Raw genomic sequence first — 26,141 nt, 5'->3', positions numbered from 1 at the left:
GCTCTGGTCTCTGTGTCAACAGTCCCTTCAGGGTAACACTGTGACAGCTTAACACTCACGGCCACGCCACAGTAGCCAAGCAGGGAATCTTCTTCATGTGATGGCCTAGCCTTTCCCTTGCTCAAATGTCTTCAGTGTCCTCACAGTGTTCAAGGTCAAGTCTAACCCTTTCTCTTGGCTCCCCAAGTCTTTGGTATGAACTTGGCTAGTGTCTCACCTTCCCTGGCTCCTTCTGCTTCCTTTGCCCTCCCTAACCTTACTGGATGTCCCCTGTGGTTAAAAACAAGCAAAAAAACAAAGAAACAAACAAAAAAATCAAAATGCAACCATCCTGCCTGTCTAGTTTGGGGGCTTCTGACTGCCCCTTTCAATCTGGATTGATCTTCCCCATTCATCACCATCACTCTCGATTATACCCCCACTTTCTTGCAAGTGTCTTCCCCCCATTTCCCTCTTGCTACAATCTGACTTTTAGGCTGCTGTGAGTTAGTGCAGCCTAGTCTAATAGAACACTGAGCTTCCAGTCCCAGCACTGCTTCCACCGTTACAGCTGATCTGTCACCTGTAACAAGTAGGACATACAAACTTCTTGACAGTCATGGTGAGATGATGCATTCCCAGGCAAACTGCCCTCTGAAGAATGACCAGCAGATGGGGGTTGGCTTATGTCTTCGATTGTTCTCATCTTTTCCATAGACCAAATTGGCACACCTCTAAACCTCCAGTGTCTAGCATGAAGTACATCTGCGGATGATGGGTGAGCTGTTGACTAAGGACTATTGAATATTTAGTAGTGGTGGTATGGGTCACTTGGCGCTTTCAGCCTTTCAGCGTGTACTTGTTGCCTCTCCTGACTTCTCCCAAGTTTAATAGCCCTGTCTCCTGGGGTCTGAAAAGAACCCTTTCCTTCCAGCTGCATCTTAGTCTTGGCTCTGGAGGACAGTCCCAGCGTGGGGACTGAGCATGCTCCTGGCCAGCTTGGGCTGGATGGGGCTGGACTTCTCCGGTCCAGCATCTTGCGCCCTCCACAGGCCGGGCTGGCTGGCAGGAGAGCCTGCAAGCAGGCGGGGTTTGGCCTCAGGGCAGCCTGGTGCGTCTAGGCTCTTCTGGCGGACAGGGGTGGGGGACAGGAGCGGCACCTCCCAGCCAGTCGCACAGCCTACCGCCCTGCGCAGAGGCTGCAGGAGCGGAGCCGAGCGGCAGGGAGGGCTCTTCAGGCCTTGAGCGCGCGCTGTGTGGTGCTCGAGTCTGGCCTTAGGTCCTGGTGGGGGAAGGAGAAGAGCAAGGGCGCTGAGGTGAGCAGAGCTCGGAGACCCAGCCAGGGCTCAAGTGCAGGCTCGCATTCTTCTCTTAGGCAGGGGAAGAATTCCCTTAACCACATTCACAACCTTGCCTCGGGCACCTTAGCTGGGGCTGCCAGGAGGCCGCGGTGGCCGGGCAGCTGTTGCACCAAGAGGGGGCAGCTGCGGAGTTCCATAACCATAGCAACCGCATCAGTACCAAGGCGGCATTGGCAGCGGCGGCAGTGGCGGCGGCGGCGGCGGCGGCGGGCGGTGAGGGCAGCATCCGCTTGCTCCTCCTCCAGGCAGCCTCACAGTGGAGACCTGAGACAGCTCGCAGGTGCCACGGACTCCTTGGTCCGCCCACAGTCGCTGCCAGTGTTGGCTGCTGGAGAAGGTGAGAAGAAGAGAGTGGGACCAGAGCTGGAACTGGGCCCTTAGGAGGTGAGAGAGAGCCCTGCAGTGGGAGACAGGTAGGTGAGAACGCTCTGGGGTCACCAGCTGTAAAACTCTCTCCTTTGTGGCAGTGACGTTTCTGGAAGCGTGGATGCTAGTTGGATGGCTTTCTATTACTAAGTGGGGATTCTGCCGCGAAATGTGTTTTTATCTTTCTCTATTTCCTTCCCCCAGATATCTCTGTCCTCTGATCTTGCCCCACATGTGGGCAAGTCTTGAGAGGATAAGAAGAAACACTGATGTGACTGGGTGAATTAGGTGGTTCCCCAGGGGCTCATTTAGACCTGTCTGTTCAGGTCCTTTGAGCCACTGAACCCAGGGCAAGCTCAAGAGAAGACCTTGTTGAGATGGAGGGGGTTATGGTCTCTGTTCTGTGTGGGGCAGTCTGACTCAGAGACCATCTCTTTTAGGGGTGGGGTGCAGTGTAGTTCAGCTGTGGCACAGACAGGGACCACAACACACAACAGCTCTTTATATGTAAAAGCAGCTTTAAACACAACCACTGCAGGTGATATTTAGATAAAGTAGTAGTAACTCTTAAGCTTTGGGAACCAAGGAGTACCCCTGAAGTTTACTGTGCTATAAATAAGATGCTTTGGTTGTGGGGGCATCAGATGGTAACAGAAATAAAATTTTCAGCCAGTGTTGAGAAGAGAGCCTCTTACATTCTCCTCACCTACTTTCTCTTCCTTCCCTGATGCCAGCAAAACAAAAACTGGATGGTGCTCAGAGACACCCTCTGGCTCTTGGCCACTGACAAATCACCCCACTTTTAGACAGCTAGAGAAAAGCACCCTACTTCAATCCCTAATATAAACTAGGGGGCAATATTTTCCACTGGGTTCCAATGCTCTTAATATTAAGTTTATTTTAAACCCTAAATTCACTTGAGATATATACACTATATAATGGACTGTTAACTGAATTTTTGGGCCAGGGAGAGGGCTGGAGTTTTTGGCACACGATTTAACCCAGTTCATTGGGGAGAAGAACCCCAGAAGACCCGATGGGAAGAACACATTGTGTTAGATGAATAATTTGCGTCAAAACCTCTTCATAGAGTTGAGCAGATTTCTGAAGAATTTCCAGGATGGGTAGCCACTGACTGTGAATGGGTTCTCTTTTTATATCCTAGCCTCAGGGGACTGTGGTAAGACCCAGTTAAAAGGGTATGTTCTTTAATTGGGCTTTTAATTTATGATGTAGTTATGTTACCCAAGAGGATGTGATCTGGCCAGCTTTTCAGCTGAGGATTTATACCACAACGAGGGCAATATATTATAGGGAGATGGTACACTGTAGTGTAGAGGAAAGAAGGTGAGATTCTGGAGTCAGGAGTGGGTCTGAACTCTGGTTTCCTCATACACCTGTTGTGTGACCTTGAATTGCTCCTACCTTGTTGGGACTTCTCTCATCTACAGAATGGGATTCTAGCAACCCTTAGAGTTTGCTAGGCTCTCATAACAACAAATAGGGAGGGATCTTAAATCCTGATGACTAATGCCGTTTTAAGACAAGCATCATTTTGTAAAGAAAAAGCCTCAGATTCGTAAGGCATTACAGAGATGTCACCTATGGAAAGAGAGGGAAGATTAGTCAGTGAGTTATGGCTGGAGTGCTGCCTTGTTCCAGAGACACCTGGGCAATATAAAGAGGGCTTTATGGGGAGGGGGGTAAACACTGTGTGTCCTCCTTGTTTATGTCTGCTGAAGGTCAAGAGCTTTGCCATGGAAGACGGTGCTCCATCCTCTACAAACAGTGAGTTCTGTGCAGCACAGAGTGGAACAAGCATCTGAGAGAGAAAAAGTGAGGAGCTCTTTAAATGTTGCACACACGGTGGGTTCTTTGTGAGCTGCAAGTGTTTCAGTCCAACTCTGCTCTGTAATGCCAGATGTATTTGATGAGCCTGTCCAAATCCGTACAGTTTGATTTCACTGCTGAGGGAACTGTCATCTCTGAGAGGAGGCAGGCCTTGGTGTTCAGCTCTTCTCCCTGCTTGTGTACACTTCTGCGTTTGCCCATGCTGGTGTCTTTGCAGAAAGTAACCATTTCTCACTTTTTCCTTCTTTTTGTGGCTCCGTACCAAGGCTCCATCATCTCTGGAGCCTTCCCTGATCCTTTCAAGTGCTTCCCTGACACTCTGTACCTGTTGTGACTGGAAGACTGTGTGTGTCATTGCCTACACACACATCTTTTCTCTCTAGACTCCATGCTCCATGAGGGCAAGGCCTCTGCCTCCCCTGCCTCCCTTGTGGCCCCACAACCGATGGTGAATGGTGCTGAGTGAGAGAATGGGCTTTATCAGCAACCTGACCACCTGTCCTGGGAGAGATGCCACAAATCCTGTCCCTGGGACCTTCCTGTCTCAGGGTGTGGCAAGGTTGAGGCATGCTTGCTGGTCTGCTGTACATTATTTAGGGTCAGCCTGCTGAAGCAGAGTGACGGGGACGCAGGCACAAACTTTGTCCCAGAATGTCCATTTCTTTGCAAGGGATACTTTAGAATTGTTGTAGTCTGGCACTAAATGGCTTTCATATAACATTTGCTGAGTATTCCAGATAGGGTATGCTCGATTCAGAATGTATTTCTGTTCCTTCCGTTTAACTTTTTTAACAGCTTTCATCAAATGGAAAGCCCTATAAACAGGCTTCAGAAAGCCTATGACTGAACCCAGACCCTAAGAGAACTGCAAGCTGGGGTGCTAGACCCCCCTTTTGCCTCGATTTCCTCAGATGTAGCATATGACTGTTGACATCAAACTCACAGTTGATTCTGAACTCTGAAAGAAAAGTAATAGCTTTGCAGAAAATAAAACCTTCCCATGACCCACAAAGTACTCAACACAAGCACATGCTCTCTCTTACCTCACTTCTTCTAGAAAATGAGCAGCTTCCCTGAGTTTAATTGCACAGTATCGGGTGAGGTGCTCTCCAAAGCCCTGCCTCCTCTTCTTGTTAGCTCCCTGTGACCTTCAGTAAATCATTCTATTCCCTCAGCCACTTGCCTTCTCTGTAAGATATCATAATGATGGTTACCTTCCTGGATAGGCTCAGAAGACATAAAGTAAGAAAAATGGCATGCGACTTCCCAATGAAAAATATAGTTGCCAATTATAGAAGGTTCTGGAATTATTTTAATTGCCCCAAATCTATTTCTTTCCCGTATTTCATTTACATTGAAATTGATGGATGGAGGGAAGGAGGGAGGAAGGGAGAGAAAAAACAGACGGAGGATAGGAGAACGGGAAGGAGGAGAGAAAGAGAGAGAGAGAGAGAAAGAGAGAGAGAGAGAGAGAGAGAGAGAGAGAGAGAGAGAGAGAGAGAGAGAATGAGAATACCTTTTGGTTAGATGGGAGAGTCCATGAGGGAGGGGAGTACAGTTAGCTCTCGTTCTGGTTTCTGATTCAGGAATGGGTTCATTTTCAGACCTTGGTTACATCATCTATAAATGATCTGGAGGATTTCAATAGCCCTGCTTACTTGTCTTTCAGTGCTCATATACACTGACCTATGCTCTCTTCACTGGGGTTTCATCTTGAAGCCTTCCATTTCTGATTCTCCATCTATCCTTTCCATCAAACCTTAGAACTTGTCCAAAACTCTACACTCAAAGCCTAATACCACCACTGCCACCAGGAACTCTTTACTCTCCTTGGGAAGCTGGGGTGTTGAACATGATCTTTGGCCTTTGGGATTTGTTGGATACCTCATTCCACCCTTCCTTCAGGTAAAATGTTTTGCCGCACTGTCCAGCCAGCAAAAGGTCCTTTATTTAAACAACTGGAAAGTGTCTATATCAATTCCGATGTTATTGGAGATAGCTAGTAGAATTCATGCCATCTCTAATGGTTTTGGGTTTCCTGGATCATGGGTGCTCAGCAACGTTGAATGTTTCTGCTAAACCACAAACCATTTTTAGGTGGCTGTACAGCAGTCTCTGGAGTTATAGCAGAAGATAATTGCACCATCACAAAGGTGGCTGACACTATCAACCAATCTGTGTGACCTTCCACCTTTAGTGTGGGTGGAGTAGGATCCTGCACATTCGGTGTGTGGAATTGATGCAAACTTCCTTGCCCTCTGTCCTTCCTCATGCCAGACCCAGAAGTTCCACCATGAACTAGGCAAGGGCCTGCCAATTAACTTAGTGTTTGTTGTGGGTATGACATATAGAAACTGAGAAGAATGCACCAGGGCCAAGTTCAGGTTATATGAGCCAGGGGAATGGCCTTCTACATGTTTCCTGGGAGAGGCTGTCAAGGTTGCTTTTGTATCATAGAAAAGATCTAAGCTCAGGCCTGAAAGAATTTGCATATTGAGAGTGGAGGGAAAGCTAATAGGTACAGGAGGTGACATGCAAATAGAGCAAGAAAGGCCATGAGGTGAGTGCGAGGTAGGGCTGGGGTGGAGTGCTGTCCTGGTTCTGGTGAGATGGAGAGAGGTGACATCACTGAGTCTGCGAACCAGCCTGGGAAGTGTCCTCTCTCCCCTGAAGGTCATGGGAGACCATGGAAAGAATTCTCTCTTCTCTCCAGATGCAGCGTAGAGGATAGGTTAGAGAAGCTAGATCAAATGAAACATAGGATGGCCTTGCAGGTTAAGAATTGCTTGCCATCAGGCCGTGGGACCCGGGATGCAGAGAACAGGAGGTAGCGAGTTGTGTGATAATGATGCCAGAGAAGTGAACATAACTGCTTCATCTCTCAGATAAATGTCTGAGTGGAGCACTGTAGGGACTGGGGAGCACTGAGGGAAAAGAAGGGAAGGGGCACAGTTGTCATCCTGGCTGTCTTTCCAGACTCACTACAATCACTCTGGGTCTGGTCCTATCACACTTTAGCTGGACTAATCAATCAGGCTCTGAGTTGACACTTTGGCCTCCCTGGTGAGCCTCTGCACACAGCAGCTGGCTAGATGGTTGGAAAATTGAAATCAAAATTGATAAATCAAAGCCCTTCTGTGTTTTTGTAACCCACAGCTGAAAACCTCTCTCCAAACTTTAACCTATTCCCACCCCAAGACAGACGCTTATCATAGCCACTATTACTGTCCCCACCTGTCACAACATTCATTTTTAACCTCTGGCCTTCTTGCTCATGCTCAGCAGTTGACAGAAATGCATCCTCCTGGGATCTTTTTTTCTTCCATAAGCAAATGGTCATTTGCAGCTTATTCTGGCAGCAGCTGCAGTGTCTCCTTATGAGAAAATTAGTCTACCCTCTCTCACCTACTTCTGAATGACATCTCTTCTTTGCTTTACCTTTCTTTGTAGTACTTTAAAAAGTTCACTGTGGGACTCCAATTGGAAGAACAAATTTTTTCAAGTGACATGTGCTCAGTGTATGCATAATTGAATAAATAGATTCGTGAATGAATATATCATTGGATTCTGGGAGCTACCGGAAGTACAACAGGTCCTCTCATGATGTGAGCCGAGTACATGTTTGTTGGGTGAAAGAATGTATGAATGACACAAGATTGCTAGAATCTAGGGTAAGTGATGATCCCAACATTCGGTATGATTCGGAAGATAAACAATGACATTCTCAATAATAGATTAAAAATTTAATCATTATTCATTACACATTACATCCCTCTGATTGCTATGCATATCCTGGCAGTTGGATGCGGTGATATTTTATTTGTGCTGAAATGTGATATTTTATTTGTATGTTAATAAATAAAGTTTGCCTGGAGATCAGAGATCATAGCCATAAACAGAAGTCAGGTGGTGGTAGTACACACCCTTAATCTGATCACATGGCAGGCAGAGTCTCTGTGAGTTCAAGGACACAGTCAAGTGTGGTGACACACACCTTTAATCCCAGTACCAAGCATAGAGACCTGGTGGTCTGTATAGACAGGCAGTGACGAGGAAGTGATGTGGCTGGGCTTAGAGCCAGTGAGAAGACAGAACAGGAAGGCAATAAAGGCACAGGTGAGACAAGAAGAGGTCCTCTTGGGAAGCTACAACAAAGTGGTAAGCTAAGATTAGTTGGTGGCTATTGCTCTGATCTCTACAGCTTGCAACTATGTATTTGGCTCTGTGTTTCTTATTTAATAAGACTGTTTAGAAATTTGTCTACAGTTAGATACCAAGACCACTCAGACTAAGTGCTTTATAAGACATTTCATGAGACATAGAAACCTAGAGGAGTCCCTGTTAGATGAGTCCATGGCTTGGCATTCACTGGAAGGTCTGACTGCTTGGTGCTTGCTCTCTCATACAGTAAATTTAGGCATTTTTTTCCACTCCAGTCTTTGATGCCATGCCTTATATTTTAATCAAAGTTACAGTTTTTCTTTGTTTGGCTTCACAACAGGGTGAGGTTGTTTCTTTTCCCCTGAGAACTTTCCTTCTAATTTTGTTTTAGTTGAACTGATGTTACAGTTTCTGAGCTCTCGGTCTTCAGCTATGGGGGATGGGTAAGGTAAGTGAGGAGAAGGAGTGTATGCCATCCTGAGTGAATATTGTGTACATGGCTATTCCAGAGGCAGAGCCCCCTGTTTCTCCCTGAGGAAGCTTCCAGGAGGAAGTTTCTGTATGGACATAAGCTATGGCTGGAATGGCAAAGAAGGATCTAATTCAGACTTGTCTACTTCCAACCAGGTGCACCCCTTAGTACTGTCTGAAGGAAAGGCTCCCATGGAGCCTTCACTGACATACCAGTGCCTCTCTTTATCTCCAACAGGCAGTCAAATTCCTTTGACTTCAGCTTTGACTTGAGTGTTTGATTTTTTTTATTTTATTTTTTTATGTCTAGACATTTATTCTTTTTGGGTTAGTTCATTTTAGTGAGCTTAGGACAAGAGGTCAACTTCTATGAGAAACTTGGTAGAAAAAAAACAGATAAAAGCATAAATATAGGTGCTGGTGATGCATCTCAGTTGGAATAGTGCTTACTTCTCAAGCATAAAGCCCAGGCTTTGACTATCTGTAACACACACACACACACACACACACACACACACACACACACACACTCATCTAAACATCTAAAACAGATAATCTATTGACTCTGAAACAAATAAACTGTGTCCCTGAAGTAGGGATCTTCATTCCCTGGGGTAATTGTCCCAACTTTTGCTGTGAAGGAGTTTGGATACCACCTAATTCATCTGGCCCACATACACTTCTTAAATACACTTTATGACCCCTGTTATGTACTAGAAGCTTGAAGGACTAAATATAATGTTTCTCTCCTTAAGAAATGTAGAGATTATGAAGAGGAACAGAGTGGAGAAATCACTTTGGTCAACCACAGAAGTGGCTCTTTCAGGGTTGTCCCATGAGAGTAGATTAGAAGGATATTCAGCCTGGACTAGGGGCTAGCAGGAGGCTTCTGGGAGGGAAAGGTGTCCAAAGGAGGACTAGAGGACATGAATGCCAGGTAGATGTTAGATAGACAAACATGTGGTGTTGTTGGTTGGTTTTGCTCTTTTTTTTTTAAACTCTTTTTTCTTTTGGCTCTTTGGGAGGCCTACCACCTAGCTCCCAAATAAATCACACAGGGAGGCTTATTCTTACTTATCAATGCCTGGTCTTAGCTTGGCTTATTTCTAGCTAGCTTTCCTTAAATTATCCCATCTATCTTTTATCTCTGGGTCATTTCCTTTTCTTACCTCTGTAATCTTACTTTCATTTTTACTCAGTGGCTGGCTGTGTGGCTGTCTGGCTGTGTGACTGTGTGGCTATGTGACTGGGTGGCTGTGTGGCTGTGTGGCTGACCCCTACTGTACCTCTGCTCTCTGTTCTCTCACTTCTTCTTATTTTCCTCCCAGAATTCTCCTCTTTATCTTCTCTGCCTGGCAGCCTGGCCTATCCTTTCTCCTGCCTTGCTATTGGCCATTCAACTCTTTATTAGACCATCAAGTGTTTTAGGCAGGCAAAGTAACACAGAGCTTCATGGAGTTAAACAAATGCAACATCAAAGAATGCAACATGGGAAGTGCCCTTCTTTCCTTGTTGTCGAAATGGGCAAGTTTATGAAACCCAGGAAAGTGGTGCTGGTCCTGGCTGGATGCTACTCCAGATACAAAGTCGTCATCATGAAGAACATTGATGATGGCACCTCAGACCGCCCTTATAGCCATGCCCTGGTGGCTGGAATTGACCACTATCCCCAAAAGTGACAGCTGCCACAGGCAAGAAGAAAATCACCAAGAGGTCAAAGATCAAGTCCTTTGTGAAAGTTTTTAACTACAATCACCTCATGCCCACAAGGTACTCTGTGGACATCCCCTTAGACCAAACAGTTGTTAACAAGGATGTCAGTAGAGACCCAGCCCTGAAACGCAAGGCCAAGGTCAAGTTTGAAGAACGATACAAGACAGGGAAGAACAAATGGTTTTTCCAGAAGCTTCGCTTTTAGGTATATATATTTTTTTCACATCATTAAAAAAAAAAATTGAAAAAAAAAGAATGCAACACATCTTTGCATCATTAGACAAATGTTCCACAGCATAAACAAATTAACACATATTAAAATAATATTGGACATCTTGGGGTATGGAGTTAAGAAGTGTTTCAGATAAAGGGTAAAGCCAATGTGGGGACCAGGAATTGCACAGGGCACTGCACACTGAGGGATATATGGGTGCGATTTGAGGTAAGGATGGAAGGAGAGAAGGGTAGATGGTTAAGCACAGACTGAGCCAAACAAGGTCTTGGGCACCTTAGAGAGGAATTTAATTTTATCTGAATCCAAATGTGAGTTGTGGGCAAATTTTACAGTGAGAAATATAGCTAAATTCTTGTCCTTTGAAGCTTTCCATTCTGTCTACAGTGTAGCAAATGTACAGAGAGAAGATAAGCAGTGTAGAGGTCAGAGACAGTGCTTGGAGGGGGAACTACAGGGTACATGGAAGCAAAGATGTCCCACCTCAAATCAAGGTAGTGGCGATGGAGGTGGTAAAAAGAACTGGAGATGTGCCAAGTCAATGGACTCTGAGGGCTTCGTTAGATGACTCAATACACCATGTAGGAGAGTAGACAGGGGTTACTGCCTTGTTCTTATGCATGGGCTTGTTGTTGACTTTTTTTTTTTTTTTTTACTTGAGGACATTTTTATTAGAGTTTAAATGAAAAACAGCCTAGGTCAAACAAGCTGGAAATCTCTGCAGTGCCAAGAGGAGGAAAATGGAAGCTAGAAGAAAAAAGCCTCCCCGTTTGAGCTTGCATGGAAGTTAGACACATGGCAGCAGTCAACCATGTGGTGGGAATGGGGCCTTTAGAGAAAGAGTTGACTTTTGATTAGGGGATACACAGCCAAGAAAGAAGGTTTTAAAGGGGAAAATGATTAATTCTCTTTGAAAAAAGTAATTTAAATTCTCTGAGGCTATCCATGTATATTTTATGTAAGTAGAGGTATATTAGAAATATCGGGGAAAAAGTACTTGGATGAATATGTAGAATTAAGAAGCCATGGGAAGACATTAATTGAGAGGACAGGAATGGAAGTTATCACCTAAGCAAGTCAATAAAGAGAAGAATGTGGAAGGAGAAAGGGGCTCCTGATTACCCATTCCTAGATGAGGAGCTAATGGTACTTGACAGCCACTGAGGTTGAGATAAGACATTTTTCTTTCTGAGAGATGGCCGTTGGTAAGTTGTTTATCTCCCACTGGATGATGCCCCCTGACATGTGCATATGAATATCATTAATTGGATTTAATGAGTTATTAAAAAAGACACAAAGTGAGGACAGAAAGGTCAGGGAGCTAGAGGGAGGGAGGGAGGGAATGAAGGATGGAGGTGACCGATGTACATGTACACACATATGAAATTTTAAAATGCTGTAACAAATATTTAAGTAAATAATTAAACATCTATCAATAATTTCTAAGGTGGATAGAATTCCATAAGTTAAAATATTGGCATTATTTGAGGAGAGATGAGACAACCAAGGGTGGGGTGGGGACAAGAGAGAGTAATGTGGAGGTCAGTATGATTGAAGTTTATTATACACACTTATGAAAATTCATAAACTCATGAATCTCTGAAATTAATATATGGTCATAAAGTGTAAAAGATTGAAAAAATCACTCTTCTAAACTCATAAGTTTCCACCTCTTTCCATCCAGAATGAAAATCACAATAAAATCTTCCTTGTATATAGCTTCCTTTTGTCTTAGGGACTTTGATCTTCATGATTAAGCTGCTGGCAGGGTCACACTATCCCTAAGGTCCCTATGGCTCATTTCTTCTCTTACTCAGGTCCTTTCTTCAAAGGGCTCTCTCTGGAAACTTCTTCACATTTCTAGGTACTGAAGTGGCTTTATTTTTATCCAGTGTTAATAATTCTATTATTTGTTGAAATAGTATTATAGACATACCAAATTATTATTTTAATGACTCTCTGTCTTACAAGACAGCAAGCTTAGAGGTACCTGGACTTTGCTATGTTTATAGCTGCATCCAATACTCAGGAGGGTTCCTGTACACAAATAGCATGCAATAAATAGTTATAAAATAATAATGAATTAATACTAGAAATCTCCAATAATAAAATGCTGCTTTCTATTTTCAGTTTAAGATCAGGAACCACAGCTCCACTGAAGCACACTTTAAGATACCAGATCCTGCTCCTTCTCAGAGGCAGGCTTCCTGGCCTGTATCTGCTGCCACCATTGGCAAATGTCTTTCCAGTTGCAGTTTAGTAGAAAATACACTGCAGCACAGCACCTCCTTCACCCCCAGGACTTCAATAGGGCAGATTGAGCCATCTAGCAGATGACTCTTACTGTGATACTGCTTAGCCCAGGGGCAAGTAGTTTCTTGGGAATCATTTCCTATTGAGACCAGTAATTATGGAGCAGTAGTATAGCCACCCTGTTCTACTTAGTCCAAAAATAAGATATATATTCTCCTGGATAATTATCTTAACTCTAATGATGTCAAGGATTCTTTGAACATGTGATAAAATACACAGCCACTCTTCTCACATGAACTTAATGAAACAAATCATGTCAAGCCTTACCAGAATTATCACAGAATCCCCAATTACCTCATGGTTCCCAGTGAAGAATGTATTTTTTAGGAGAGGGATGGGTCTTCCTTGGAACTCTGGATACCCTTGCATGTGTATCATATGGTGGATACATGTACATCGCATGCTGTTCACTCTTAGTGAACACCAGCACAGCATGTCCTCTGAGTGTATATGGTACAGGGGTATGTTGACAAAAAGCATTATCTTTAGAGGGAGGCATGTTTCCAGTTAAATCCCAATTCTGACTAGAGTTACCAACTTTTTCATCTTTCCTAGGATTGCCCAGTTCATAAATCTAAACATTTGTTTGCTGGGAAGCCACCCAGTCCTGGATAACACAGCTGGAATGGTCACACTAGTTCTAATACTTGTTAGCCCAAGGACCCTAGGCAGTTCCTTGGTCTCCATGTGGAGGGGCTTTGCAAATCTGTGTCTTTGGCCAAGACCCTGAGATACAGAGCCAGAAATAGGGTTCTTGAGAATGATCCACTGATGTTTTCTCTCTGTTGAAAGAAAGCAGCGATGGAGAGAAGGAATGTGGGAGGGAGGGGATGAGGGAGGGAGGGAGGGAGGGAGGGTGATGAGAGAGGAGACAGAGAGAGGAAGAGGAAGAGGAGAGCAGAGAAGGGGACAGGAGGAGAAAAGGGGAGGAGGGGAGGGGAAGAGAGAAGAAGGGAGAAGAAGAGAGGGAGGGGAGGGGAGGGGAGGGGAGGGGACAAGAGGAGAGGAAAGGAGAGGAGAGGAGAGGAGAGGAGAGGAGAGGAGAGGAGAAGAGAAGAGAAGAGAAGAGAAGAGAAGAGAAGAGAAGAGAAGAGAAGAGAAGAGAAGAGAAGAGAAGAGAAGAGGCAGAGATTTGGGTATAGCTCTGGTCACAGCCAGATTGTTCATAAGGCTCTGGGCTCCACCTGGCCCATAGCACAACGTCCAGGATTGTGTAATGGCCTGTGGATCTGTCTTTGGCCACATTTCTTCTCAAATAGTTGTGAGCAAAAAAGTTACTATCAGCTAGGAATAGTTCTCAGGAGACTATGTTAACTGTGCTCTGTTTATTAACAGCCAGCACAAGAATTTGGTGAAGGGCACATGATAAAAGGATGCTCACCACCTCTGGTACATTATAACCTTTTTCCATTGGTGCTCACCCAGAATGCCTTTGATACAAACCAGATCCTTAGGGGACCCTGAGAGCAAAGATAAAGAAACCACACTGCTGTGCAAAGGTCCCTAACCTTGGAGTGCCTGGAAGCCAGTCAGCCTTGTCTTGTCATTCTTTTCCATTGTAGATGCACTGTTTGTTGCTCGTCTCTCAAAACCATGAATACAAATATATTTTAGCTACAAATAAGAATGAAATATTGTCATTTAGATAAATATAGATGGAGGCCTTGATAGGTGAAATAGTTCACCACATACATTAAAGCAACCAAATGGATTTCATTCTATGTAAAAACTTACTGTTCGGGAGAGAGCACACCAATTTGTTGCTCAAGGCCAAATGGCTAGCCCTAAAAACATACATACTGAAGGAGACTTCTGCACAGCTGGGGCTCCCTTCCAGACCCCTGACTAGGCACAAACCACACCCAAACACCTGTTGTTATAGAGAGAGCCTTTATTCAGCAGGGAAGAAAAGTTAATATGGCTGCTTTGTGACTCTGGCAGAAAAACAGCAGCAATGCCCTTGCAGGTGTAATTTTAAGAAAAGAAAGAGGGAAGGTCTGTGTTGGGATGGGCTAGGATGCAGTGGTAGAGGAGATAGAGGATGAGGGAGAGCGGAAGGGGACAAGGGGGCAGGGATATTTGTCCTAGAGGGGGACAAAGGACTGCCTCTGGGTAGAGGGGAGACAGATGTGGTACATAGGCAAAGGGTGGTTTATAAAGGTAAAATGGGAAATCCCATGTTAGGATGAATTGTTTAATTTTAACTGGGCATGTTAATTAGGTGAGCCAAAGGGAGCTTTTGATGGCTGAACCTCGATAGTTTAGCTTCAGGAGGAGGAAATGGTCAAATAAGGGAATAGACCTTGGTGACTAGCTACAGAAATGTAATCTAACATTTATTTTAGCAAGGTAAATGCAATGGGGGAGAAGGGCAAGGCCTGCCGGAGCCATGCTAGCCACTCTGGAGCTGGCCAGGGTCCCTTCACATACAGGTAGCATATGAACAGAACATGTTACACTTAGAAATATATATGTGTATACATCTACAGTTACCCGTGCAACAGCAATTAGTAAAAGAGAGAGGGGGTCCTTGAACTGGAGGAAGAGCAGGAAGGGATATATGGGAGGATCTGAAGGGAGGAAAGGGAAGGAGAAATTTTGTAATTAAATTGTAACTTCAAAATATAAATAGAAAGGTTCTAAAGCTACAGAAAACAACAGAGCTGGAAAAAAAATAAAAACAAACAAAACAAAAACCAAAAACCTGAAATCAGACCAAAGATTGGAAGGGAATTGCTAGAACATGGGAAAGATTGGAAGTGGGGAGGGGGGAGGAAGTGTTGATGCCATGAACAAGGTGGCATGCATGCACATGTGAAAATATCACCATGGATCTCATTCATGCAAGTGATATATGTTAACTATGACAACATCAATCAGTGGAATGCCAGCTTTACTGGTACTGGCCAGCCTGGCCAGGCTGCACTAGCCACCTGGTCATGCATTCTCCATTCACTGGCAATGCTGATACCCAGAGTTTGGTTTCTCCAACAGCCAACTTTTATCTCTATCATGGTTGCCTTCTAAGTTCTGCTAGATGAGCTCTGTACTATGCTGACATCACCTTCCCAGCATAGAAAGCTTCTCTTCTACCCTGCTCAGTGACAAACTCCATCACATAGCAGTAGTTACACATCAGTTAACCTGTGGGTACAGCCTCCTCTCAGAACTCACCCATTGAATTTTGCCATTCTGCGATTCTACAACTTGCTCTGGCCAACCTTTGTTGGCTTTCCTTCTCAAGTCATTAGACTTTTTTCTCTATTGCTGCTTTACACGCTTGCCCCAGAGCTTCCATAGTCTGTGGATTCAACAACATTTTTCCCAAGGTCCTTGTTAAAAATCTCTGCTTCACCATGGGCTGTCCCACCACTTCAACTGTGTTATTGTACTTGGGTTAACTTTGGGTTCTTTACTCCTTAAGCAGCAAAAAAGTGCATCTCATGTGTGGAACTAGTAATAAAACTAGTAATAAGACAATACAAATAAAATTAAACAAATTCTATTACAATTTATGGTGTGTAGTGGGAGAGTATTCAGTGTTTGCTCTAATTAAAGAGTGGCCTGAATACTTCAATATTAATAAGAATTTAGAGGCATCATTTTACTTTTTAAGAGGGTTTTTTAAAAATTTTTATTGTGTGTGTATTGTTTTTGCCTGCATGTATGTACGTGTACCATGTGTGTGCTGTGCTCTCAAAGGCCAGAAGATGATCTTGTAACTCCTCATACAGGAGTTACAAATAGTTTGGAGAAACTGTATGGATGCCAGGAACTAAAGTTGAGTCCTCTGTAAGAATAGCAAGTGCTCCTAACCACTGAGCCACTCCTCCATTCCGGAGCCAAAACAAGGTGCATGAATCAGACTTTTACTTAAATAGCATATCTCATGGGATAGACGATGGGGTGATGATGCCTGTGTGGCATTTGGGAGATGATCATGCTTTAGGGGTTCTAGGACATCCATATGTCACCTCTTTAGGCAAGGACATATTCAGAAGCAGAACAGTGAGTCTACAAACAAACAAACAAACAAACAAACAAACAAAACTGAACTATGGTCTATAGACTTGGCTAGAGTAATACAGAAGAGAGATTTCTGAAATAAGTCGCATCTGACATTGATGAAATTAAATATTAAAGTATCTTCTATTTGAAAGATTGGATATAAGTTATCTAAAAATGGGTTTCTAGGGCACACATCATTTGAACTGTTACTGCAGGCAGATGAAATTGTGGCTTTTATGAAACCTTGCTGATTTTAAATGAGAGTGTAAAACACACTGAAGAATAAATTACCCTTTTCTGTTTGTTTAAAGAAAATATATGAAGATAAGATTATCGTTGGAATCTCAGGACCAGGGTAGAATCCGTCAAATGTGGCATTTCAGCCTACAGGCTTTGGTTGCCTTTGGGAGGAATAGGATGGTTATTTATATAATTGCTTCTGAATTACACAATAAGTTTCCCTTACTTTTCTTTGTTTCCTCTTAGTTTTTAAATTGCATAGATATTGGAAGTAAAGAGTGACCAATAAAATCACAGGGGACATTTTAGCCTTGAGTGTTCAGTTAGCAGTGAATACAGGGCAAAGGAAGTTCTTTCTAAGCCCTTTTGTGTGCCAGGGCTAAGGTTCATTCTTAGGTAACACTCTTACTCCCTCTGTATGTAGAAGCTATTGTCAGTAGAGGGGGAGGAGGGGAAGCACAGAGATGGCTAGAACCTGCTCTCAATTGCACAGCAAACAAGAATGGAAACCAGAACCTGATCTCCACAGTAGCTTAATCACTACAACTATGTTCTTTCCCTAACACTGCACAAGACTTTTGTGAAGTATGTTTAAAATTTAGCTTCTGATCATAAAACAACAACAACAAAAGCAAGGTTTAGAAATCACCCAAACTAAACCTCACCCTAGTTTACCAATGACTTTTTTAGCACTCAGTTGTGAGTTTGGAGGAAGTGATTAAATCTTTGTTTGATGACTTGGAGGAGGTGATTCATTTAGGGGGTTGTGGGTAATTATTAATGCCAGGTCTACTGCACCATCTTTTCACTGAGAACATGACTATGTAGAAAGATCATTCATAGGATTAACAAACTGCTCATGTTAAAATAAATAAAGAAATAACAGATGACAATAAATCCAGGGCAAATCATGTCCTTTGTACTTATTCAGGTAAGAAGTCAAAATTTTAGCTATTTATTTTTCAATATATTGTTAACTATTGAGTTAAAGATGAAGGGGACTGCATTCACAGGAATTCCTTCTCTGCCCTTTCTTCTCTGCTTGCATAGTTTAATTCAACTTCCCTCTGGTTGTTTTCTTTCAAACTCCAGTGAGTAATGTTTATGCTGGGACTTCTGCGATGTTAATGGAATATATTATGTACATCCAGACATAAAGTCAATATGCTATTTTTAAGATGTATCACATGTGAAGTTAAAACTGAGACTATGTTGAAACAGTGGAATGTAGCGGGAGACAGACATTGCAGAGATGAGGAGTGTGTGTGTGCTCAGGCCTGGAAGTTCCCTTTGCAGACTGATATTCCTGGAGTCCTGAGTTTGGTTTCCAGGGGCAGAGAAGTTGTGATGCCCCCCAAAAGAGACTGGTGGATTCATTTATACTTTTTGCACAACCCACTTCCTTTTAAATCATAGTCACATGTGCGCGCGTGCATACACACACACACACACACACACAGACACACACACACACACAGACACACACACACACCACCTTCATCTGGAACTTCCCTCACTGGTCCAGATCCATCTCAGGCTTCATCTCATCTGAGAAGCCTCCCCACCCCTCAGGGAGTTGAATTTCCACCAAAAATCCAATGTCACATTCAAATAACTAGCGAAAATAAATTTTGAAGTTGATGTGAGATCTCTCTCTCTCCCCCCCACACACACACATGCACACACACACACACACACACACACACACACACACACACACACACACAGAGAGAGAGAGAGAGAGAGAGAGAGAGAGAGAGAGAGAGAGAGAGAGAGAGAGAGAGAGTGTTAAATCATTCCAGAACAAAAAGCAATGATGGAGATATCACAGAACTCAACTGCAAATTATAAATTATACAAAAAAGACGTAACAGTGAAAGCAGATAAGAGGACCAAAGGGACATGTAGACTATTGGGATAGAATACGGGTCCCAGGAGTAACCTCAAGAATACTCAATGACGTGCTGGTGCATTTGCCCATGTGAACATGTGTGGAGACTAGAAGAGTTCATGAGGATCCTGCTGTTACCATTCCAGTCTTATTCCTTTGAGAACCCATAGGTAGGCTGAATGCCACAAGTCCTCACAGTCACCTTACCACCCCAGAGCTTTCCAGTTTCCTCCCAGCCCTGACTTATTTCAGTAAATCAGTGCCTGTTAGGTTTCAAACCTCTCTCTCTCTCTCTCTCTCTCTCTCTCTCTGTTATGCATATGCATATAGGTGTGCATGTAGAAGCCTGAGTTTGACATTGAGTATTTTCCTCCATAGCTCTCTATTTTTTTTTTTTTTTTGGAGGTAGAGTCTCTTACTAAACCAGATGATAATTAATTAGCTAGTCTGAATGTCCAATAACTGTCAGGGATTCACATATCTCCATGTCCTCTACCCAAAACCATGGTGTTACAGACACATGCTGCCATGCTTGACATGTTATTTGGGTTCTGGATATCCAAACTCTGGTCCTCTGCTTGTATGATGAGCACTGTGTTAAATGAGCCATCTCCCTAGCCTATGTCTAGACTTCTAATTTTATATATATATACATACACACACACACACACACACACACACACATACACACACACACGTGTGTGTGTGTATGTGTGTGTGTGTATTTATGTCTGGTTTGGATGTGGAATTGAATGGAATAAAGTGCTATTATCATTGAGTCACAGTTATAGACTAGTCTCTGAAGATTTATTTGACACTTCTCACTTGTCCCTCCCAAAATGTAACATAGAGGTGTCATTATTCTCATTGCATGGAATAGGAAGAGAGGCTCAGAAAGTCCAGCACTTGCAAATGGACACAGTTGGTAAGGTAAACGATGGAACTGCAATGTGTATTATTCCAGATTCAAAGTCCATACTTTTTTCCTAGCTATTTGCATCACTCTCCACAAATGGCCCAGGCGACACCGTCAGCTGTATTCACAGAGCAGATTAAGCATCCTCCGTGTTGCCAAGAAGGAATTGGGGCTATATTTATTTTCTGTTGACCAGCTGTCTTTTTACAATGAATTTGCAAATCTCAGATAAAAAATCACTGAATCTATTTAAAGTTTAGCTCAAGACACATTGATATGATCAAATAAAACATGGGATACTGGTCTTTATATAGTGTGCATAACAAATCTGTCCCATAGCACTCCTTGTCAAGGTCTCTAGGGATGGCTTATGTTTGAAGGACTCATTCTGTTTATAGTTTTATGTGCACTCACATAACACTTGGCTGAATCAAAACAGTAAATCACAATTTGATGGGAAAGTTTTCTTTCTATATCAGTGCATTAAAATGTATCTGAACATGACTACCAATTGATTGAGAATATTTTTCGCATATATTTTGCCATTGTATGTAAGTCCCTCTGATGACAGGATCATCTCTGGTAACCTCTTGATGAGGTAGCAGTATGTTGTTCTCATTGGCAACAAACAACTACCTTTGGCATCCAGAAAGGCTTAAAGAAATTGCATTCAATGATGTTAGTTAGATCTGTCTGGAGCATTTTAAGAAGGCTCATCTCCTCAAAGACAGAAATGAGATGGCCATGGAAATATAGAACTCATCAAGGTATCCATAGCCATGAGGTTTGTGAAGGGAAGAGCTGGGTAAGTACTAGAGCGTTAATGTGCCTCAAGACATCAGAAGATGCTACACTTTATCTTTTTGGCAATGCGTATCTTAGGAGGATATTCAGCAAAAAGCTTTTAGATTATTTTTGGTGAGTCCTGTAGCAGCAAAGGTGTTCCTGTGGGCCAGGGTAGGCTGGGCATTTGGTCAGGTTTAATGCTTAGTTTTGGGTTCCCCTTCTGGATACAGTTATCAGTCAAGAGCAAAGCTGGTCATACCACTGCACACCTAGGTGGAGCAAAAGATGGAAGTATTTTAAGTTTGAGGAGAGTTTACCTGATCATTTTATTCCTGTTTCCAGAATGTGCTGATTCCTATTAAGGGCTGTACTACTGAGAATAGTTCATGCTGTCTATGTGCTCTAATCAATGTAAGACTTAAATATGCCCCATTCATAATAAGCCATGTCCCCTTTGTCTTTAGGGAGATATACTAATCAACACATCAATTAGCAAACCAGGCAGATGGCTCTCTCAGGCTGCCCTGAAGCTGTCTGAGCTGCTGAGGAAGCCATACCTCTACCCCACTACCTCTCTGCAATGGTGTCAGCTAAAATCCAGTCTTTGTATTGTAAACTCAGCATGGTTCTTGATGTCCTTAAAAACCTCCATAAGATACTCTCCATCTCTCTTTTCCCTACTGGAACTGTAACAATTCAGAATCTTCTGAATCCTGTTCTCCTCAGGCTGAGCACCTTCCACAATGTTTCACTCACAGCTAAGTAAGAGCAACCTCATCCCTCTGCACTTGGAAAGAGAAATGAAACAGAGGCAAGATGGGTACCATCTCTTTCTTAGTACCCCCATCCTCAAACATGCCACTCCATAGTTGCACAGGTACAGTGGGAAAATAGGATTCTCTCTGAGGCCAAACCCTCCCTGCATCTACTGTTGTGGGTCCCAGCCCTAGAGAATGACATGGGGGAAGTCTATTGCCTACATCTTTTACTTGCTTCTTCAAGATAAGCAAAGCTTCCTTTCTCTTGGTCCTGGTTGGTCTACAGTTCAGGAGTGTCTGCAAATGATAGACATTTTCCTCCCTTTTCAAGAGATGTAAGCACAGATACATGCATGCAGTGATACCCTCCTGACCACAGATACATGTCCCACATGCATGCTATGCCCCCTCCTGCTCCTAGACTTTCATCCCCCTAAAAAAGCTCACCTCAGCTAGTTTGTCTAAACTGGATGGTCCCATTTCCTTACTCTTCATTACTCTCCTTCCACTGTGTCTGCTCCAGTGCAGATCACAGTGATTCTTAAGTGAGGCAAGCATCCAGGGAAAGTTTAAAGATACTCATTAGAACACAGACAGAAAATACTGCGACATTTTTTATTTCTTGGATTTGAGTGATGATTTTATTGGGGGGGGGCAGGGGTTGTGGCCTATTTCTTTTTTTAAAATTAAGTTAATTTATTTATTTTACTTCTTTTCTTATTCATTTATTTTTCTTTTCCTCCTTTCCTTCTATCCCCATTTCCTCTGCCCTTCCCACTCAATCCACTCCTCCTCTGTTTCTGTTTAGGAGGGGGCAGACCTCCCTTTTATCTCAATTAGCTGTCTCAGTGTAAAATAGATGAAAAATTAGATTTCTGACAACATTCTGCAGGCTACTTGTGCCTATACCCATCCACCTGTGAAGTCATAACACAGATATATTGAGGAAATGTGGGGGACTCCCTTTTAAGTCTGGTTGGAGTGGTGTCCTTATTCATTCTTTCCATTTCAGTGTACAGTTTGCAGGAACTCATTATATTGACTGGTTGATTGAGGTATTTTATTTTAACTAAACCACACATACAAATGAGCAAGTAGCTTTGATAGATTTCTATGGTGAAATTATAGGTGAAAACAATGCTGATAATTATATTCAGAGTGGAAATTGAGTAATGTTTTACCCTGTCACTCTACAAGCTAAACAACAAAGCTGACCTAATAAGGTTACTAATAAACCATAATGTATCTGAATTTGAAGGAGGGCCCCTTCTGGCCTGCACTCAGCATGAACCCCTGTCTCTAAACTGACTGATGTGTCGTTGGATGTATGACTATAAAAATCTGTACAGAACCTGGTATTTGTGGGTATGTGTGTGGGTTATGCATAGTTTCTGTTACCTACTGTGATGTGGTCTAACATGTTTCAGCAACACACCAGTAAAGCTATGCTTGCCTCCCATCACAGGTCCTCTGTGAGAAATACAGTATTCATTCTCATGGTGTCTTTCACCTTCCATCCAGACATCTCCTCCACAATCTCTAGCCTTATGTTGGCACTACCACTCATTTCTGTCATTATCTTATTACCTCAATTATTAGCTGATATGGCCCATGTAGAGGAGAATGTCTCTGCTTTTGCTTGAGCTTCAGCCCTTGCACATTGGCTACCAAATCCATATAGCAGCACCCAGTGACCCTGTGGGACAACGCATACATGGCTGGTGTCTTGCTGGCTGTGCCCTGGTTATCATTTACAGTCTGTGTTCCTAGTTGATGGATCTGCATGTGCGGAATACTGGTAGTTCCTTATTTGAACTGGTCAACAGGCCTGCTGAAATCTAAGGCAAAACCCACTCTCTTTCCCCAATACCATCGACCATTAGCTATGAGCATGATGCTTGTCATATGTTTCATGTGCTCATTTTGAGGGCATATTTGTTTCCCTGCACTTTTGCCTGAAGACACATGCAGTTTGCATGATTGATCAAAAAGGCTTTAGGTTCTTGGGCATGGGCTCCATGTTTATCTCTTGATGTCCCATGAAGTCCATCCTGTAGTGGTAATAAGTAGGTGTAATGCTTTTGACACCCTTGAGCCTTTTCTTGGTACTTGACTTTTCCATATTTAAGGTATCACACAGTACATGATCCCTCAGGGTTCCCAGTCAAGGCATGCAGTCTTTATGTAAATTCTCTGGCCCTGAAGAATTCTCTGCCTGCTTAAAGAAGTACCCTGTCCCATGTTGCCTTGTGAAAACCTCCTTATTTTCCCTAGGTCACATCTTACCAGCTCATTCAGAGCCCGTGACCAGCAAATGACTTGCATTCCCCTCTTCTTTACCCAACAGGAGGAGCTAGTCTGGTTTTTCAGTAAATATATTTAATTTTGACTTTTTTTGAAGTAATTTTTGACAATAAGTAGGAAACCTTCTTGTTACAGCTTTTGTGAGTCAAAAGCCATTGAGATAGACACAATTCAAGAAGCCAGCTGTCTCATATTTGATGGGCTGACAAAAATATTGCATGTAAATTCCAACATCCTGCCTGAAAAGTAAAAAGGAGGAAAAGGAGGAGGAGAATAAAGGCATTCTGTCCAGTGGGATTAAAAATGAAATTGATTGTTTCCAGAGTGGGAGGAGAATACAGAAGATTTCACACTCGTGTAATGTGAAGGCTTTCTTCCGTCCATGAATAGTGAGTCACTGAGAGCTAAAGGCTGAGGAATCATGAGACATGATGCAACTGTTCCTCTCAGCTGATCTCACACACGTGTGTAAATACGACAGTGCTAGAGGAATGGAACTATCATCTCACCCAGAATGGCAAGCACAGGGGCTTTCCAATACCAATGGGAGTTTTGACACTTGCTAGCTCTGTAAATTCCCCTGGGATGCTATGTCATGAAGACTTTCAAACAAAAAATTTTCAATCATGTAAAGAAGCTGCAGAAAGGTGGAATGGATTCCCAATGTTTTTTTAACCCAGATTTCACAGTTGTTAACATTTTATAATGTTTGCTTTAAAAAAAAATAAGAGTGTATGCATGTTTTTCTAGATTATTTAATACTAAATTATCTGTGTGTCATGGCATATACTTGCAGTCTTAGCACTCCAGGGGCTAGAAAATTTAAGCCCAGTCTGGGATGCATGAAAACACAGATAGATAACAAGACTATTATGTTAAAAGAAATATGTAAATGGGAGATAGGAGAGGGAGTTGAGAAATGTAGACTTCAGGGCAGTACAACCCAAATTCTTCTGCAGGCTTATTCTAAAAATTAAATTTTCTTCAATAACACCCCAACAATATACCTGCACTAAAACAAATCAGCAATTCTGTAATATTGTTCCATATTCATGCATTTCTATTACTTAAGGAAGCTGATGGTAATAAATACCTTTTGGAAGTGTTTTTGAAGTAGAATCTAGCCAGTGTTTATATTTATTTTGAAGTTAGGTTTACATTCGTTTCAGCTAATAAAGTTGTTTCCAAATTTTCAGCTTTTAAATCTTCACCCACAGCCTTCACTCTTGTCTTCTGAAATTCATTCTGGAGTCATCCAATTATGTCTTTGTGGTGTCTCTTACCTTGACTTTTTCTCCCCTGTATTTAAGAGACACTAGAAGCTGGAGCTAAGGGAATACTCTCCCCAAGAAAATGTTGTAATGATAAAAGTGCTCTAGATCCATAGTGCTGCGTGCTAGCAATGGGCAACATGTGGTTACTGAGCACTTGAAATGAGGCTATATGGAATTAGCAGATAAATGTAAAAAAAAAAATCTAGTTAACTCAAATTAATAACTCAAATTCAGTAACTACCTGTGACCATTGACTATTAATCTGTCACACAGTTCCAAAAATTTGAATAAACTCAGGTCAAATATTTTAGTGATTATGCCTGTGATTGGTTTATTTTGGCTCCCTTGTTTTAAAGGTTATAGCTCTGTTCACAATTGGATGGACACTGGGATCACCCACCCAGAGCAGTGAGTTCTCCAAAGCGGTAGGCCGTGAACCACAGACTTTGCTTTGCAATTCTTTCTGCATATTTGTAGAACAGGATGAGAGCAGTCTGCTCATCGCTATTGGGGGAAGATGATGATTTCGAAGAGTTTGATTGACCTAGTACTTCTTTGGAGCAAGGAGACGAGCTGCTGAGAAGCAACCAGGATGACGGTGAGCATCATCGTCACTTCTGGGATCTGCTACTGTCTTTCCCACTTGGCCTCACTTCCTTAACAGGCATTTGCCTGTGATCATAGTCAGCCTTTCAGTGGTGGCACAAGTGTCTGATCCCAAACCATCAAAGCAAAGTTAATGTAAATTCGCCACATCATTCTCATTAGGAAAAGAAAATCTTTAAGCGACTGGGGTGATGCAACCCTTTCATCTTCTGAACGAGACACGAAATAAATCACACTGAGCACCGCTGCCTGACATATAGTTAACTAAAAGCTTTGGGAGTCGGGAGGTTTCTGATAAGTCACTCTCTCTGCTGTCTGCAGATTATTAATTTGCTCTAACCACTCATCTTGTAACAATTATTCTTCCTTCGACTCTGCTGTTCGGTCATTAGTTCAGTCAGCAATTCCTGGCTAGCCAGATCCTGTGCCGCCGCCATTCTTCTATGAAGCTTCACATCCTGCATGCTGTCTTTCTCTGCTCTGTAGACTCGCCTGTCCACTGAGCCACCAGATCGCTCATTGTGTCTCATTCCTCACACTCGTCTACCAGGGATCCCTCTCCATTATCATCTCCAGGCTCACTTCACGATCAGCCTCATGCTGACCCACTTCTCCCACCTGACTGAGACTCTAACCCATTCTTTTTAACTGGGTCACAAGGCAGCCTTCCTTGTTTGCTCTGGCCTGTCTTCGCATCTGCACTAGGCAAGAGGTGTCAAGGACAGACCACTCAGTCGTTCATTGGTTTGTCCAAGGGGATCAACTTGACCTTCTAGTGTAGGTTTCCCAGGCCCTCTGCCTATGGGGGCAAGGCTGTCACTCATCCAGCTAAAGGGAGAATAAACTTGGTCCTGGCTGACACTTATGGTCAAATTTAAGAGATCAAATGACTCATGTACCAAGCTGTGAAC

General features: G+C 42.9%; 1 protein-coding gene and 1 pseudogene across 4 annotated transcripts in view; both read left to right on the top strand.

Moving 5' to 3' along the window:
* Positions 1-1,046: 1,046 nt before the first annotated feature.
* The window catches only part of Fam135b (family with sequence similarity 135 member B), a 284,052-nt gene continuing 258,957 nt past the window's right edge, over positions 1,047-26,141 (top strand). For 2 of the 4 annotated variants that reach the window (XM_036207798.1, XM_036207800.1), the window contains exon 1: positions 1,049-1,753. The gene's annotated coding sequence lies outside the window, so the exon portion shown is untranslated. Of the gene's footprint in view, positions 1,754-26,141 lie in introns of all 4 variants that reach the window. The other 2 variants (XM_036207801.1, XM_036207799.1) reach the window with 2 other exon arrangements.
* LOC118596859 lies at positions 9,697-10,107 on the top strand (annotated as a pseudogene).

This window comes from Onychomys torridus, chromosome 16 (assembly GCF_903995425.1).
Source record: "Onychomys torridus chromosome 16, mOncTor1.1, whole genome shotgun sequence".
NCBI classification, from domain to species: Eukaryota; Metazoa; Chordata; class Mammalia; order Rodentia; family Cricetidae; genus Onychomys; species Onychomys torridus.
The sequence above is the reverse complement of the archived record's forward strand: the minus strand, read 5'-3'. Positions and strand labels throughout refer to the sequence as shown.